The sequence below is a fragment of the Lynx rufus genome, unplaced genomic scaffold, assembly GCF_022079265.1.
Source record: "Lynx rufus isolate CCGP_SWC_20201006 ecotype Redwood Valley unplaced genomic scaffold, mLynRuf1.p SCAF_4, whole genome shotgun sequence".
In the NCBI taxonomy this organism is placed as follows: Eukaryota; Metazoa; Chordata; class Mammalia; order Carnivora; family Felidae; genus Lynx; species Lynx rufus.
Window position 1 is genome coordinate 59,385,612 of NW_025814856.1, and position 12,725 is coordinate 59,398,336.

Consider the following 12,725-nt stretch of genomic DNA (forward strand, 5'->3'; position numbering starts at 1 on the left):
TGCATGTGCCCCTTTGAAATAGCACACCTGTATCCCTTGGATAAATACCTAGTAGTGCAATTGCTGGGTCGTAGGATAGTTCTATTTTTGACTTTTTGAGGAACCTCCATATTGTTTTCCAGAGTGGCTGCACCAGTTCGCATTCCCATCAGCAGCACAAAAGAGATCCTCTTTCTCCTCATTCTTGCCAACATCTGTTGTTGCTGAGTTGTTAATGTTAGCCTTTCTGACAGGTGTGAGGTATTATCTCATTGTGGTTTTGATTTGTATTTCCCTGATGATGAGTGATGTTGAGTAGTTTTTCATGTGTCAGTTGGCCATCTGGATGTCTTCTTTGGAGAAGTATCTATTCATGTCTCTTGCCCATTTTTTCACTGGATCATTTGGTTTTTGGGTGTTGAGTTTGATAAGTTCTTTATAGATTTCGGATACTAACCCTTTATCTGATACGTTGTTTGAAAATATCTTCTCCCATTCCTTCGGTTGCCTTTTAGTTTTTCAAATTGTTTCCTGTTTTGTTAAAGATTAGTTGGCCATATGTTTGTGGGTCCATTTCTGGGTTCTGTATTCTGTTCCAGTGATCTGTCTGTTTTTGTGCAATTTCCATATTGTCTTGATGATTACAACTTTGTAATACATCTTAAAGTCTGGGATTGTGATGCCTCCAGCTTTGGTTTTCTTTTTCAGGATTGCTTTGGCTATTCAGGGTCTTTTCTGGTTCCATATACATTTTAGGATTGTTCTAGTTCTGTGAAGAATGCCAGGTTGTTTTTATAGGGATTGCATTGAATATGTAGATTCGTTCGGGTAGTATCAACATTTTAACAATATTTGTTCTTCCAATCCGTGAGCATGGAATATTTTTCCATTTTTTTGTTTCTTCAGTTTCTTTCATAAGATTTCTATAGTTTTCAGTGTATGGAGTTTTCACCTCATTGGTTAGGTTTATTCCTGGGTATTTTATGGTTTTGGGGGCAATTGTAAATGGGATCAGTTCCTTGATTTCACTTTCTGTCGCTTTATTATTGGTGTATAGGAATGCAACCGATTTCTTTGCATTAATTTTATATCTTGCAACTTTGCTGTATTCATGGATCAGTTCTAGCAGTTTTTTGATGGGATCTTTTGGTTTTTCCATATAGAATATCATGTCGTCTGTGAAGAGTGAAAGTTTGACTTCCTCCTTGCTGATTTGGATGCCTTTTATTCCTTTGTGTTGTCTGATTGCTGAGGCTAGGATTTCCAATACTATTTTGAATAACAGTGGTGAGAGTGGACACCTGACCTTAGGTCGTGTTCCTAACCTTAGGGAGAAAGGTCTCAGTTTTCCTCCATTGAGGATGATATTAGCGGTGGGTCTTTCATATATGGCTTTTATGATCTTGAGGTATGATCTTTCCATCCCTACTTTCTTGAGGGTTTTTTATCGAGAAAGGTGGCTGTATTTTATCAAATGCTTTCTCTGCATCTATTGAGAAGGATCATGTGGTTCTTGTCCTTTCTTTTATTGATGTGATGTATCACATTGATTGTTTTGCAGATGCTGAACCAGCCCTGCATCCCAGGTATAAATCCCACTTGGTCGTGGTGAATAATTTTTTTAATGTATTGTTGGATCCAGTTGGCTAGTATCTTTTTGAGTATGTTGCATTCATGTTTATCAGGGAAATTGGTGTATAGTTCTCCTTTTTAGTGGGGTCTTTGTCTGGTTTTGGAATCATGGTAATGCTGGCTTCATAGAAGGAGTTTGGAAGTTTTCCTTCCATTTCTATTTTTTGGAACAGCTTCAAAAGAATTGGTGTTAACTCTTCGTTATTTTTAAAAAAACTTTTCAAAAACTTATTTACTTTTGAGAGAGAGAGCCAGCAAGCATGGATTGGGGAGGATAAGAGAAAGAAAGGGAGACACAGAATCTGAGACAGGCTCCAGGCTCTGAGCTGTCATCACAGAGCCTGATGCGGGGCTTGAACTCGGGAACAGTGAGATCATGACCTAGGCTGAAGTCAGACTCTTAACCAACTGAGCCACCCAGGTGTCCCTGTTAACTCTTCTTTAAATGTTTGGTAGAATTCCCCTGGAAAGCCATTTGTTCTGCATTCTTGTTTTTGAGGAGAATTTTGATTACTAATTCAATTTCTTTACTGGTTAGGGGTCTGTTAAATTTTTCTATTTCTTCTTGTTTCAGTTTTGGTAGTTTATATGTTTCTCGGAAATTTGTCCAATTCTTCCAGATTGCCCAATTTATTGGCATATAATTTCTCATAATATTATCTTATTATTGTTTGTACTTCTGCAGTGTTGGTTGTGATCTCTCCTCTTTCATTCTTGATTTTATTTATTTGGGTCCTTTTTGATCAAACTGGCTAGGGGTTTATCAATTTTATTAATTCTTTTTAAAAATTTTTTAATGTTTATTTATTATTGAGGGACAGAGAGAGACAGACCGTGAGCAGGGGAGGGGCAGAGAGAAAGGGAGGCAGAATCTGAAGCAGGCTCCAGGCTCTGAGCTGTCAGCACAGAGCCCGATGTGGGGTTTGAACTCATGAACTGCGAGATCATGACCTGAGCTGAAGTTGGATGCTTAACCTACTGAGCCACCCAGGCACCCCTAATTTTATTAATTCTTTCAAAGAACCAGCTTCTGGTTCCATTGATCTGTTGTGTTGTTGTTGTTGTTTTGATAGCATTGATTTCTACTCTAATCTTTATTATTTCCCTTCTTTTGCTGGTTTTGGGTGTTATTTGCTGTTGTTTTTCCAGCTCTTTAAGGTGTAAGGTTATGTTGTGTATCTGAGACCCTTCTTCCTTCTTTAGGAAGGCCTGGATTGCTGTATACTTTCCTCTTATGACCGCCTTTGCTGTGTCCCAGAGGTTTTGGGCTGTGGTATTATTTTCATTGGCTTCCATGTACTTTCTAATTTCCTCTTTAACATCTTGGTTAGCCCATTTATTCTTTAGTAAGATGTTCTTTAGTCTCCAAGTATTTGTTGTTTTTCCAAATTTTTTCTTGTGGTTGATTTTGAGTTTCATAGTGTTGTGGTCTGATAATATGCATGGTATCATCTTGATCTTTTTGTACTTGGTGAGGGCTGATTTTTGTCCCAGTATGTGATCTATTCTGGGACACATACTGTCCCAGTATGTTTCATGTGCACTCAAGAAGAATGTGTATTCTGCTGTTTTAGGATGAAATGTTCTGAATATATCTAAGTTGATCCAGTCCAGTGTGTCATTCAAAGCCATTGTTTATTGATTTTCTGCTTAGATGATCTGTCCATTGTTGTAAGTGGGGTGTTGAAGTCCCCTACTATTATGGTCTTATTGTCAATGAGTTTCTTTGTGTTTGTGATTAATTGATTTATATATTTGGGCTATTTCACATTAGGGGCATAAGTGGTTACAATTGTTAGGTCTTCTTGGTGGATAGACCCTTTAATTATGATATAATGCCCTTCTTCATCTCTTGTTACAGTCTTTATTTTAAAATCTAGATTGTCTGATATAAATATGGCCACTCCAGCTTTCTTTTGACGACCATTAGTGTTGCCTGCAGAGTTGGAGTTTCTGGTGGTGTTCTCTGGTTCTTTCTAGTCTTTGTTGCCTTTGGTCTTTTTTGTTTTGTTTAATCTTTTCTCCCCTCAGAGAGTCCCCCTTAAAATTTTTTGCAGGGCTGTTTTAGTGGTCATGAATTCCTTTCATTTTTGTTTGTCTGGGAAACTCTTTATTTCTCCTTCTATTTTAAATGACAGACTGCTGGATAAAGAATTCTTGGCTGCTTATTTTTCTGATTTAGCACATTGACTATATCCTGCCACTCCTTTCTGGCCTGCCAAGTTTCTGTGGATAGGTTCGCTGCAAACCTCATCTGTCTTCCCTTGTAGGTTAAGGACTTTTGTCCCTTGCTGCTGTCATGTTCTTTCTTTGTCTGTGTATTTTGTGAATTTGATTGTGATATTCCTTGTTGATGGTCAGTTTTTGTTGAATCTAATGGGAGTCCTCTGTTCTTCCTGGATTTTGTTGTCTGTGTCTTTCCCCAGGTTAGGAAAGTTTTCCGCTATAATTTGTCCACATAAACCTACCTTTTTTTCTCTCTCTCTTCATCTTCTGGACCCCCCTATGAATCAGATGTTGTTCCTTTTTAATGAGTCACTGATTTCTCTAATTCTTAAATAGTGCTCTTTTGCCTCACTCTCCCTCTTTTTTTCTGCTTCATTATTCTCCATACGTTTGTCTTCTGTATCACTGAATCATGGCTCAAACTCATCCATCCTTGCCACCATTGCATTCTTTTGAGATGGCAGCTCAGTTATAACTTTTTTTATTTCATCCTGACTAGCTTTTACTTCTTTTATCTCTGCAGAAAGGGATTCTATGCTTTTTTCAACCTCAGCTAATATTCTTATTATTGTGATTCTAAATTTTGGTTCAGACAACTTGCTTGTATCCGTGTTGATTAAGTCCCTGGCTGTCATTTCTTTCTGTCCTTTCTTTTGGGGTGAATTCTTTCATTTTGTCATTTTGGAGGAAGAAAAAGAATTAATAAAATTAAAAATTAAATTAAAAAATTAAAAACAACACAAACAATCAAATAAAGGATGCTAGATCCTAGGTGTGTTTTGGTCTGGTTGTTGAAAGAAGCTTGGTAGAATAGAGAAAAACGGGGAAGAAAAGAAAAGAAAAAGAAGGGGGGAAAAGTAGGAAAACATTTGAAAATTTAAAAAATGAATACGACAAAATAGAATAAAATGGAATGATGAAAGTAAAATAGAATTTAAAAATTTACAAAAATAAAAAATAGAGTAGAATAAAATTAAAGAAAAATCTTTTTTATAAAAATAATTTTTTTCTCTTTCTGTATTCAAGAACAAGAAAAAAAATTGAATAGATGGACCAGCGAACATAATGAAATACGACTGAAATTACATTGGTTCCCCTAGAAGTCCAACTATGAAGCGCTTTATAGTCCATAAACTAAATAGGCCGAGAGACTTATGTTCCTCAAGAGTGCAGTTGGCGCGGTTGGGCAGGGCTTTGAGTAACTGCTCCGTTCTCCACTAGATGGCGCTGCTTAGCTTACTGCGGTGGATTGTGTGTGCGCATGCCTGGGAGGGGTGAAAATGGGGTCACCCAGCTACCTGATCCCTAGGGTCAGAACTCTGTGCTATCACTGACTGGCAATCAAGCACCCCTCCTTTGTCTCCAGGTTACATCCACTCCCTGCTTCTACACTGTCCGTGAGCAAGCCTTCAACCTGCCAGGCGGCAACTCCCTTCCGAATTTTGTCTCAGATGGGGCTGTGTTTCCCAACCCCTCACATCTGAGTGCTCTGTGGCTTTGACCCGCTCAGACCCTCTGGGAGAGGAATGGTCAGTGCCGGCCGCACCCAGGAACGTTCGAGGGACTGTGCCGCTGCAGATGCCCAGAGACTGCTGCCGAGTACCAGCCCGCCCCAGGTCACACGATCATGTAGCAGCAGCGTTTCAGGGATTGTGGTAAATCACAACACACATCTGGCACCAAGCTTCAGCACCCTCCGACGTCCTTGTTCCAACATCAGCAAATGTGGCTGTTCTCCAGGGTATTTATGGTATTTAAACCTTCTCCTTTCTCCCTTTCTTATTAAGTCCCTTGTGGGTGATTCCACCTTTTCTTTTTCTCTCCATCTGCCTTTGGGGGGAGTGCTTTTCCTGTACCCTCCCCTTGTCTCTGTCCTCTCTCCATAAGCAAAACTAGCTTCCTACCCTCCACGTCTTCTTTCTCCCCCAGTTCACCTCGCCGTGCTGATACCTGCCAAGTTCTGTGGCTCAAGTTATGCAGATTATTGTGTTAATCCTCAGATCAATTTTCTAGGTGTGCAAGATGGTTTGGCATTGATCTAGCTGCATTTCAGGGATGAGAGAAACAGGAAATTTCCATGCTGCTCTGCCATCTTAGCCCCTGGTGAGAAGTCTTTCTAGAGTTTAAAGACATTTATGTGATTTTATGTTTGGGACTAAGAAAACAGATAAAGTTGCTGTGGATATTCTTGACTGTAACTTTTCAGGGACATGAGCACTCATTTTTGTTGGATATATACTAGGAATGGAGTTGTTGGCTCATATGGCAGGTGTTGGTTTACCTTATTAGATGCTTCCACATGACTTACAAAGTAGCTGCACCAACTTATGCTACCATCAGTGGTATATGAGAGCCCCAGTTGTTCTATGTTCTTGGCAACACTTAATATTATTTTAGCCATGTTGGTAGGTGTGCTGCACAGTATCTCATTGGGGCATTAGTTTGTATTTCCTTGATGGGTAATAATACTAAGTAACCTGTTCATATGTATCTTCTTTGCCAAATATCTATTTCATGTGTATCCTTTTTTTGTGAAATATCTATTCAAGTCTCTTGCTAGTTTTTAATTGAGTTGTCTGTCTTTTTCTTATTTTTACAGGGATTCTTAATATTTTCTGGTCATGAGCCCTTTTTGGATAAAAGGCAGCTTTTTGAAGTTTTTTTGTTTTTGTTTTTTTTACTCTTAATGGTGTCTTTTGATGTATAGAAGTTCATTTTAATGAAGTTCAGTTTTTTGACATTTTCTTTAATGTTTAGTGGTTTGAGTTATTTTGATAATATTATAGCCCAGCAAACATACTTAACCAAGGCCTCCTTGTCCATTATCCTCAGCTCTAGGGGACACCCAATGGGACTAGCAGCAAATAGACTTTCATTTCCTTTATTCATAGCTGAGTGTGTGTCAAACTGTCACCACAACAGGGCTCTCTGTTCTCTTGGTGGAGAGGAAATGGAAATGGAAAGGAGGGAGACTGAGACCACCTTGCCTAGAGGACCCAGGTCCTGCTGGGCCTGCTGAGCCCTGTAAAGCAGGAGGCAGGAAATCAATGCAGAGGCAGCATTGGGTCTTGTCTGCAATAATTAAGGGCTGATCAATGGCTCAGGTTTAAATCCATCAAATCAGTAACTCCTTCTCCCACAGGGAGGAGTCAGGAAGGTCCATGTGGACCTTGGGGGCAAGGGGCTAAAAACCCTTTGTTGCCTTCCTTCCTAACCCACTGGGTTTTGTGGCCATCCCTGTGGTCAACAAGGGGATGCTTCCCTTTAGGACACAGTGTCTGGCCTCCATCTCTGTGCGGCTGCTCTTCTGTGCCTTTTCCCATATATACCTGCCTGGGATCATGAATGTGGATAGTCCATCTGCTTCCTTCAGCTTCAGAGTCACAACAAGACTTTTCCCCTAAGTTCCAGAAAGCAGCAATTCCACTCCTAGAAATGCACTCAAGAGAAGTGTGGGAATATACTCACTGAAAAGCAGACACTGGAATGCTTATACCAGTGCTATCCCCAATAGCCCCTGGCAGGTGCCCCTCAATGGTTTAAGTGGGTAAATAAACTGGCTTATTTACCCAGTGGAATACTATACAGTGGTGAGAATGGGCGGCATAGATTGCTCACCTGATGTTGCATGGAAGAAGCCGGACACACAGGATTATCTGCCATGTGATTGTACATGGGACATAGAGTCCCAAAGCAGGCAAAATGAACCTGTGATGCCAGAAATCAGGAAAGGGTTTTTCCTTGGAGGTGGGTGGGAGACCAGGAGGGCTCTGGGAGCTTGCAATGTTTGATTTGTTGATCTGAGTGATGGTTATGTGGGAATGTTCATGTAAGACCCATCCACTTAAGGGATGTTCGTTTTCTGTGTGCATATTGCATGCCAAAAAGTGAAAAAAAGAAAAAGGTCTGTGCCCGGGGAAGGCCTCAGAGTGGGAGATGGTACCTCACAAAGATAAGCCTGCTAGTCCCTTCATGTTCTCTAATTATGCAAGTACTGGTGGGGGGCCCAGAGCAGATGGAGTCTTTCCAAGAACCACAAAGGCAGTTCTCCCCTCCAGTTGTCTTTAGACCCTGGAGTTACTGGGCAGGAAGGACCACATCCTGGGAGACAGCCCTTTTGAGTTCTGGACAAAATGCTTTTGGCTGCAGTTCTGGAGGCCTCTCTGGAACCATGAGCTGTATTGTCTACAGGCAGACAGGAAAGAGAGGAGAGAACGAAGCTCAGAGTTAGGACGATGTGGTGAAGAAGTGTGTCCAGCACAAGAAAGACAGGGCTGGGAGAGGACAGGGATGTGGTTGGGAGGAGGGGGCAGCACTCTGGTCCCTCAGGCCACCCTTGACTGATGGGAGAGTGGAGACCTACCCTGGTACAGGGTAATAATCTGGGCTCTGGCAGGCGGGCGGGAGTGGCAACTGGGGGCACTGGCTGAACTCCTCCCTGGAGCCAATCCTAGGTTTCCGGGCTTCTGTGTCCCCATTTGCAGCAGGACAAAGCTTGCTGTCCTTTCTTTCTCTGGGAGGGTGGCCATGAGCAGGCCTTTTGCCAAGACAGCAGGATCCTCTTACCATACAAATTAGACAAGGCAACACGGCCAAGTCCTGCTGTAAGGCCTCACAATCTCAGACCCAAGTGTGACTCCATCCTGGAAAGCTGGGGGGCTCTGTGAAGCCCCAGAGGTGTGGGAGGAAAGCTGGGGTCAGGGGTGATGGCAGGTGCCTGTGGATTCAAAGATTCCTGGTCTGTGCTGGGGGTGGCTCTGTGCACCCTCGCTTTTTCTGGTTAATTCATTTTGGATCAGATAATATGTTTACATGGTTCAAAAATCTAAATGATAAAAAAAGTTTACTGCTAAAAATTTGCTCTTCTATCTGGGTCTACCCTGCTCTTCTGTGCCCCCTGTAGGCACTTGATGAGCTCTCTGTATATCTAGTGCAAGTTTATGACTATGTGAAATGCAAGCATATAGAATATATAGTTTATTCCGTACCTTTCTCATTGTTCTTTGCCTCACTTAAAAAAAATTTAGTAGCATGTTCTAGAAGTCTCCCCCTATGCATGCATGGGGAACTTCTTTTTTTCTTTCTGAGAGCTTTGCTGTGCTCCAGCGTCTTTTTAACCAGAACCCAGTTGATAGGATGTTGGCGTGCATGTGTGACATTTTGCACCAATGCAGACATGTCTGTAGGAGTCTTTCCAGCTTTTATCATCCAGACCTAATCCCGCACTGACTCCCAAGGCCCATGTGGCTATGTACCAGCCCCAGCTATCTGGGATGTTGCCAGGACTGTAAGTCATGTGATCCTTATTTCTAAGTTTTCCTATTCTCTCTGTCTCCACCTGCATAAAACTCCAGTTTAGGGAAGATTTGACATAGCCTGACCCACTTCCATGGATGGCCCCTTTGATAAGACCCAGTATGAGCCTCTGGTTCCCAAGGACCAAGCCATAGAAGGCTCAGAGTGATTCCTCCAGTCTTGTTGACCCCCAGGAGCTGTGAGGATCTTCTGAAAGTCTTAGGCAGTGAGCCCAAAGATGTGATGGGCCCTTGGCCTGGTGTGTTGCCCCCAAAGCCTCATGGATTGGAGTCTGGTGTGGGAGCTGGGCTGTGAGCCAGAGGCCCAGGCCAGTGTTGAGAGAGGTGGGCTAAATGAGTTCAGGAGGTGGACCTGCCCACAGGACTACAGACCTGGGGCTCTCTGGACATGAAGGAGGATTAGCGCAGGGTACCATCGAGCCTGAGCAAGGACATGGAAGGGAGACAAAGTGACTTCTGGCTGCCAGGCCTCCATCTGAGAATGGAACCAGAGCAGGCTCCCAGGGTCAGTCAGGATGGGCATTTGGCCTTTTCCAATGGCTTCTGGAAGGTTCGTGGCTTGAGGCAGAGCATCAGAGAAGTCCAGAGCTTACTCAAGGGTCTTCTCCATGGGACAAATGATGACATTAGAGGGACTGTGCCAACAAGAAGGGGGTAATGGACATCAGGAAGATGCATGATCTCAGGTTAGTGATGATCACAGAAGGAAGGACGGTCTACTTCCTGCACTGTGCCTTGCCTTAAAGCTGAGACTGAGAATTTTGTCCCAGGCTTGTGTTGAAGCCAGGACTCCAGGCCCACATGACAGGTTAATATCCTGAGCTGGTAGGTAAGCTCTGTGTCCCAAATATGTACCTGCAACCTGACTGTGAAGCCCATTTTCTAGTTGCACGTGAAATCCAGGTCCTAGACCCATGGTTAAGGCTATTCATTATGTCCACATTCAATAAATATTGATCAAGCCCTGTGGTAGACTGCGTTATTTTCACAAGGGAGGGCTATGCTTCCCAGCCCCGTTGACTAATCTTAATCAGTGAGATGCAAGTAGTAGCAGAAGCTTTAATGCCATCATGTAATTTCATTATGGCTTTCTTCTCTGCCATCAGACTGGCATGGCCTGGTAGGGGCTGCCACTTTAGCCTTGATGCTGGAGCCAAGGTGACATAGAACAGAGACCCAGCTAAGCTGAGAATGACATAAATACAATTGAGGAATAAACCTTTGTTGTCCTAAGTTACTAGGATTTGGAGTCATTTGTTACTGCAGCATAACAGCTTCAGCTGGCCAATACAAGAACCTACTCTATGCCAGGCCACGCACTGTGCAGGGGGATATAGCCATGAACAGGACTGTGGGAACATGAGAGTCTGAGGAATAACTCCGGCATGATAGGAAAGATTGGGGAAAAGCAGGTTTATGGAAGAGATCAAGAGTTCTGTTTTCAGTATACTAACTGAAGTGTCTATAAGATATCCAAGTGGAATTGCCAAGTATGTGGTTGGATGTAGGAATCTGCAGCTCAGAAGAGAGCTTTGGGATATAAACTTGGGCCTTGTTGGAACCTAGATTGTCAGGAGCCAGGCACCGTCAAGAAAGCAGGTAGCTCACACAGTCTTGGGAAAACAGAAGTGTTCTGGAGAGCAACAAAAGTATTAGTAAGGGTAAGGCAGAGAGCGTAGGAAGAGTCTTGCCCTAATGCATGGAATGGGGATTCAGGCTGCATGTTTTTTAAATTAATGAAAGAGAGATCCTTGATAATTAGAAGACTCGGGGACATCCAGGCTGGCGGCATTTAAGGTCATATCACACACACCTTAGAGCAGTATTTCCAAAACCAGGTCTGCATATCACTGGTGCTACCCAAGCTGGTGTTAGGGAAGATTAAATTATATATTATATTACATTTGTTATTTTACAGTTGTGTTATTATTTTCAGGTATCTTCTATTTATGGTATTTGATAGTGGTTTTACGTTTTCAGTGATGACATACACATACTTTGTGAAAATATATTTAAACAAAGATATAAAAGAACATTTTTAAGGGGTGCCTGGGTGGCTCAATTGGTTAAGCATCCAACTTCGGCTCAGGTCATGATCTCGAAGTTCTTGACTTTGAGCCCCATGTTGGGTTCTGTGCTGACAGCTCACAGCCTGGAGCCTGCTTCAGATTCTGTGTCTCCCTCTCTCTCTGCCTCTCCCCTGCTTGTGTTCAGTCTTTCTCTCTCAAAAATAAAATAAAAACATAAAAAATTAAAAAAAAAATAAAGAACATTTTAAATTATTGTACATATAGTATACCAATATGCCACAAAAACCAAGTGAGTTGGGTTAGAGAAACCTATAAAGGTAAATCACCTGACAGATGAGAAAGGATGCTCAGCAAAGTGAAATACAAAGTGAAATAACACGGCAGATCTCCCCACTAGGCAATAGTGCAGCTGGGGCTCAGACCAAGTCTGGCATGATGGGCCGCCCCTCTGAGGCCAGGAGGGGAGGGACTGGGCCCAGATCCCAGGGCTCCCCTCAGTGGCTGGTACTGCTCAGCCTTTCAGTCTCCATTGGCCCCGCATCCACTGAGGGGGACATCCTCCTGGCTTGTGCCCTCCTCCTGGGCAGGATAGCCCTTAGAATTCTTCAGCAGCTCATTTTCCAATGTGGCCAACAAGCACTTTGGCCTCTCTTGGAAACGTCTCTGGCCTAACTGACTAATTATTAGCAAAGAGCCAAATTGTGTACTTGAGTCCTCTAGTGGGGAGGTGAGCGGGGTGGTGGCTTAAAAGTCTGACTTCCAAGTAGGAAACCATGCCTTGGGAATCTCGACAGTTTAGGAAAGATTACAATCAGAATGGAGAAATGTATGAAAATGAAACCATGGCCAAATTGGGTTTTTTGTCAAAACGCTGAATGATAAAATTATTTCAAAAATAAGACCTGGCCAACATTTTATGAGAACCAGATGCCCGAGGGCCTTCCAAGGCCTCTCTACAGCTCAGACCCTGGACCAGGGTTGGGCAGAGGGGCTCAACAGGGAATGGGGAAGGCCTGAACCAGCAGAGAAAATCTAGTTGGTGAACAAACACCTGCCTTCTCTTGGTGGCCTGGAGATCTGGTGAGCTGGTGGCTCTTGAGTACATGAGGCAGTATCTACAGAACCCTGGCTCAGACCTAGATTGCAGTTTTCTATCTGTCATTCACTCACTGTGATATTGATTAATCATTTTCTTCTCTGCACCTCATTTTTTTCATCTGCAAAACGGGGGCAACAATCCCTGCTTCATAGGGTTGTTGTGTAAAGACAGTGGAATATTTTAGTGTCTCTGGGCCACGAGGGCTGGCATGTGTCACTCCCCAGTTTTCCAGGAGTCTTACCTCGTTGCTACCATTAACAGCTGAAACAGTATTTGGCTGATTGGAGAAAGAGTCAGATAGAAATTTGAGTAGCTCACAGAATCAAAAAGTGAAAAATCAGTTTCTCAGGACACGAACAAAGGCAGTTCCCACAAAAAAAACCACTTGATAACACTTTTCTCAGGGAGCAGCAATAGAGACACAGTGGGTCAGTTGTTTTCCAT